Below are 6028 nucleotides of genomic sequence, written 5' to 3' on the forward strand. Positions count from 1 at the left end.
AGGCATGGAGGAATAGCTCCTGTCTGGCCACCATCCTCTGTGTGGATGCCTTGGGACCAGTGAGGAGCCTTCCTCAGACACAGCTGCCAGGGGGGGTCAGTTGGGGTTCTGATCCCTCATATTGTAGAATCACAGGGTCATTTGGTTGGAAAGGGCCTTAAAAGCCATCTGTTTCCAAGGTCACTGCCATGGGGACACCTTCCACGAGACCAGGTTGCTCCAAGCCTCATCCAGCCTGGCCTTGAACACGTCCATAGATGGGTTATCCACAACTTCTCTGTTCAAGTGTCAGTGCCTCACCAACCTCAGAGTAAAGAATTTCCCCCTAATATCTAACAAAACCTGCCCTCTTTCAGTTTGAAGTCATTCCCCCTTGTCCTATCCCTACAAACATTTATAAAAAGTCCCTTTCTCTCTTGTAGCCCCTTTAGGTAGCGGAAAGTGCTCCAACTTCTCCCTGGACCCCTCTCTTCTCCAAGCTGAACAATCCCAACTTTCTCCACCAGTTTCCATAGCAGGGGTGCTTCACCCCTCTGAGTACCTTTGTTGTTCTCCTCTGAACTTTCTCCAACAGGTCCTTGTCCTTCTTCTGCCGGTCCCCCAGAGGTGGGTACAGCATTCCAGGTGGGGTCTCAACAGAGTGGGGCAGAGGGGGAGCATCTGGCCTGCTGGCCATGCTCTTTTAGATGCAGCCCAAACATGATTGTCTTTCTGGGCTACCAGCACACGCTGCCAGCTCATGCCGAGCTTCTCATCCACCAGCACCCCCAAGTCCTTCTCCTTGGGGATGCTGCTTGTCCCCAAAAAAGGCCTAAAAACAACATAGAGGGCAGAGGAAGGAAACTGGCTGGCTGGTTAAAGACTGAGGGATGGGGAGAAAGAGAAATATTTCTTTTAGAAAGGCCATCCTGGCACAAGAGCAAACCCTAGTTGCTTTTGGAGTGTCATGGCTTTCCTTCTCCTCTGCAGAACGAGCTCAGGGTGCTGCGTGCCCAGATCTGGAGCGCAGCTGACAGCATGATCTTAACTTCTCTTTGTTCAACCCTGGGGCATCCAAACATGCACTTCTGAGTGGCCATATGTGAAAGAGAAACAGGAAGGTCTCTCTTTGGAAATGTGGCACAGAAATGGCTTGCACAATCGTATTTACTTTGGAGGTTCCTTCTGAGAAGTGTCTGCCTGTTCTGGTCTGTGTGTCAGCTCACAGCCCCATCAATTTTCCCTTCTCTCTTTCCTCTCCATGCTTTTGGGAGTTCACTGCCTCTGTGGGAGCCAGGGACACCAGCCCCTGCCAGACCTCACTCAGCTTTGTGATTCCTGACATTGTGTTTCATCCAAAGAGCAGGACACAGGGGTGCAGGGATCATCCCTGGGCAGAGAGCACAGAAGTGCATGGACAGGGGGAGAGGAAAGGAAGATGCAGATTGTAACTTCTGATGGCTTTAGAGGAGAAAGAGGGTGTTTTGGGGGGAGCTGATTGCATTGTCTTTCTTTTACAAACAGCACAGGCGAGAAATATAATTGGGTAATATATAAGAAAAATATATAAGAAAACACAGTTCTTAACAAAACACGTATGGTTTGACTGTCAGCTCATACAAGGAAATCCAAAATGTTTTATAACAGTACTGGGAAGAAAAAACGTGAGGATTTGCATGAGTCCATCAAATGCCCTGCACTACTGTTTTAGGAATCCTGTGTTTCTGGAGATCCTTGAAAACAGAATTATCAGGAATAAAGAATAGCTTTGCTAAACAGCTCAGGAAAAAAATACAATCCCAAACTCATTCTGTTGTGAAGATGTACATCCAGAAAAGGACAACCAGAATGTAAGCACCAAAAAGTACCTAGATATCCTTACAAGTTCCTCTGAAATCCTTTGCACAGCTGCTGACAAAGGTCTGAAAATGACCGATGCCAAGCATATGCATCTATCATGATGGGTAACACCACTGCATTATCATTTCCTGATGATCCTGTTTTCCTGTCCTTATCCCTTTGTTGTCTCACGTGAAGGTTAGAGCAGAAGCATTTGACAACCAGGGCTGTTGGGTTTTGTCTATGCAGAACAAATTTTTCCTGATCCTTGCAGGTATTTTCTAGGCACTGCTGTCATAATGAAAACTTTAAAATTTTCATGTATTACAGTAACAGCTTCAATCCAGGTACTGATACATGAAAAAGAAAGGAGCAGAGGAGCGTGTTGGCCATTGTGAATGGGCAAGGGAAGGATTGCAGAGCCAGTTTGGTTTGGTCCTTTGCAGTTTGGTGTTGCAGGGGCGAGCGCAAGGTGCGCCGGCGGGGAAGCGGCGTGTGCGGCTATCGAGTGTCCGTGTCTGCAGAGATGCCCTGGCTGCAGCGCCAAGAAAATCAAACCTGCAGCCAAGAAAAACACCATTAAAGCAGTGCAATGACATAAGCCGAGCGCCGCTCGTGGAATCCAAATTACGCAGAACAATCAAGAAGGAAAACACCGACGACATTCGCTTGTGTAACAGGGGTGTCGACCTCCCGGCTGGCAGGCAAGAAGGGCTCAACTGCAGGCACAAGTGAAACCAGTGCTAAGAAGAGGGACTTGAGCTTACTGAAAGCATCAGCCAGGCCTGTCCCTTCAGGGCAATACTGCAGTAACCACGAAGACTTTGGGTTTGTACGTTTTAAACTGGTTAGTTTATAATCCACAGCATTTAAAAGCCTCACTTTTAAATGGGACATTGTCCTCATCAGGACAAACCTGCCTGATGAGGAGGGTAAGAAAGGCAAGAAAGCTGCAGCTCAGCACCAGGACACTGCCTCTTGCTCAAACAAAAAGCTGGATAAGGAAATGCTTAGCATTTCTTGAAAAAATAATAAAAAAATACACTTTACCAAAGGATCTTTGAGATCTGTGTCAGGAGGGATTGTACCTGTAAGAGAAGTACTGGTGGTTGCCCTGGTAGGACACAGGTGTGGGGTATGTCCTCTAAATTTCTGCTCTATGTCTTTTACAGGCTCTGAAAATGTTGTAATGCCAGCACTGTGTATACTGGCAATGCAGTCAGGTTATAGAATAGCCGTGAGAAAATGCAAATGTAGATCCACACAAAAATAAAAACATTCTGGCTCAAACCCAACAATAAATTATGCTAAAAAGCAGTGAATAAAATTTTCTTGAGCAGGGAGTAAAAGGCATTTTATTCACTTGTCACCCCTTATTAATGGGATGTGCTTCTAGGCTATCTACTGATGAGTAGCACTTACTGTTCATGCTTCACAGCTTCATCTGTATTTCAGACTTTAACATAAGCAACATAATCCAACCCCTGATAAGTGGGAGAGAGGAAATAGATGCACAACACAAGGTGATCCCATCAAAATCTCAGTTCCTCTTAATGCACAGAGAACTTACAGTGTTGCCCAAATGCAGACATCCTACTCAAGAAGCACCCCCTCAAATTGGGAAGGAGAGGTCTTCTGGTGCCTTTAAACACAACCTTCGGTTACCACAGCTCCTGGTGACTGCTGGCCTCACCCTGAGGCAGTGGGATTCAGCTGCAGGCTCCTTTGAGGCCATCTGTGGTGGACCCTGGGCTGGACTCACAGCACTGCCCTCAGCCCACACCCAAACATCAGCCCAACAGGGAGGCTCTTGCAAAGAGCTTTCAGTGCAGCCCCCACAGGCTCAAACCCACACACAAACCACTTCCCACCCTGCCTCCCTCTTCCCCCTAAAATGTCTCTTTGCTGGCAGCTTTAGGGCTTTGGGCTATGAGTGACAAAGAAGTAGCACCCAGAGTCACCAAGCTACAGAAAGTCCCCAAGAACAAAAGATTAAATTAAATGTCCTGGCTTTGAGCAGCCTTGGCCGTTAGCTTCAGGAAGTCTTCATCAGTTGTGTGGAGGAGGAAGCACCTGGAAATCACAGAATTAATTTGATCTGAAGAGATTGCTTTCTGGAAAAAAACACGTGTCACTCCCCATTTCTCAGGATTGCAGGGGCAGGGATGGGACACGCCACGGGTGGTGTGTGAGTATGCTGGATGCCAGTCTGGTGACATCAGCTCAACCACGGTTTCCTCAACCCAAAGGCCCAGGTCAGCTGGGCACCAGGCTGGGCTGTGCCCTGCCTGGGTGAGGGGACATGGAGCAGGGAGCCACCACCTCCCACAGCCCTGCCTTGAGAGGAGGGCAAGATCAGGAATAACCAGAAAAAAGAGAAAGTCTGGAAGGGAAGGTCTGAGCTTCTCCATGGGTGGGGATCCCAGTGAAAGCCAAGTCCCATGGGAGATGGAAATCTTCTCCCCACAGCCCCACAGTCCACACGTGAGCTCAGCAGTTTGTGCTGCCCTTGACATAACAGGGAGCAGGGCAAGCCTTGCTGCTCAGTGCTGCTCACTGCACAGAAAGAGCAAAGCCACAAGGTGACAGCTGCAGTGACAGCAGAGACCAGCCAGGATGGAGCAGGGGTGTGCAGTGCCCTGGGTGTTGTGCAGAGACGTTTGGAGATGGCAGCAGACCCTGCTGTGTCCCTCTCATGTCACAACTGCTCTTAAAAACATTGAGTTTCAAGACCATTTATCCCAAACTCCACTCTCCATGCTGAAGGTGCTGAACCTGGCCCCTTTTAATAAAGGGGATGTATCCCACCCCTTTTGCTGAATTTGCTTGAGTCCTTGCAGCCAGAATGTCCACCTGGTGTCACAGCTCACATTTAGGATGTTTGCAGAGGCAAGTGCAGTGCAGCAGACGCTGCCTTGGTGTCATCTCTGCACACTCTGCCCCAGCCATGCTCAAGTGCAAAGCCAGGACAGGGCTTGAATTTTGTTCTCAATGCAGAGGATCCCAGGAACTGCAGATTTTGGGAAATCAGAGCCAAGAGATTTTTCTAAAGTGGGCTGAGGGCATGTATCTCACTCATGATTTCAGTGGTACTGAGAAGACAGGCTAGTTGCCAAGTACCAAACTAGGTCAGGGAAGGAGGTTTGATTTCCCATTGCAATGTGGGAAAACATTGCAGACCACAAAGCCTTGCTTTTTGTGGGGTTGAATGCAGAAATGTTCCTCCCAACCCTCATTTTGGCACCATGGTGTGCCCAAGCAGTGCCATACTCCTGCAGAGAACAGCTCAATGCTGCTCCTGCAATGGAGTTAAACAGCCTTCAGCACAAAGCTAAACATCATGAGTGTGGTTAGCACCCTTGTGCTCCTATAAATAGGCTGTGCATTAATTCACACAGTCAGGGTGACAGGCTCCTAACATCATTTGGGTTGTGGCCTGTCAGGCATTTGTAACTCAGTTGGACCTCCTGGCTCTCCCTTTCCCTGTGTGAGGGGCTGCCAGTGAGAAAAGCCTCTTGTTGCAAGTCTGAGGTGGGTCAGATAAAGGAAATGTGATGAAAATTCCACAGTTTATCACAAGGACACTTTCACCTGGCAAACTCTCATTATTTGGAGCACCACCTTTGTGCTGGAATGAAGGGGAGGCAGAAGCAGTGCTTTTCATGTCAGGTGGAAAGGCATCCAGACCAGGGCTGAGACTGCCCTTTCTCCTCTCACCCAGGCTGTGTCCCAGAAGAGTTGAGCACGTTGCACCCACCTAGCACGAGGTGATGAGGGCTCAGAGAAGGGCAGTGCCAAGATGGGCAGGTGTCTTCTCCCATCTGGCACAGCTCAGAGCATGGTGCAGGATGCAAAGGGGGTTGGTGAGCACAGGGAGCCTCTCAAGCTGTTCTAACCTGAGGATCTGCCTCTCTCTCAGAGCAGGAGCATTTTGTAAAATGCAGCCACTACTCAAAGCGACCCCACAGGCATTTTCAGTTAAGTGGTCATAATTTTTGAAGCAGTTGGACAGTTATTGGAAGAAGTGTTTGATAAAAGCCTTCCCGCCCCCATCCCTCCCACACCTACATTTGGATTCCATGATTGCTTCCCTGTTTGAAATGATTCAGCAGTAGACTCCTAGATAATCTCCATCTGGTTAAAAATAGTTACTTGCCTCATATGGCTTTAGCATGGTACTGTCAACTCTAAAATGTTCCACCTTCCAAAA

Source organism: Prinia subflava, chromosome 9 (assembly GCF_021018805.1).
Source record: "Prinia subflava isolate CZ2003 ecotype Zambia chromosome 9, Cam_Psub_1.2, whole genome shotgun sequence".
Taxonomy (NCBI): Eukaryota; Metazoa; Chordata; class Aves; order Passeriformes; family Cisticolidae; genus Prinia; species Prinia subflava.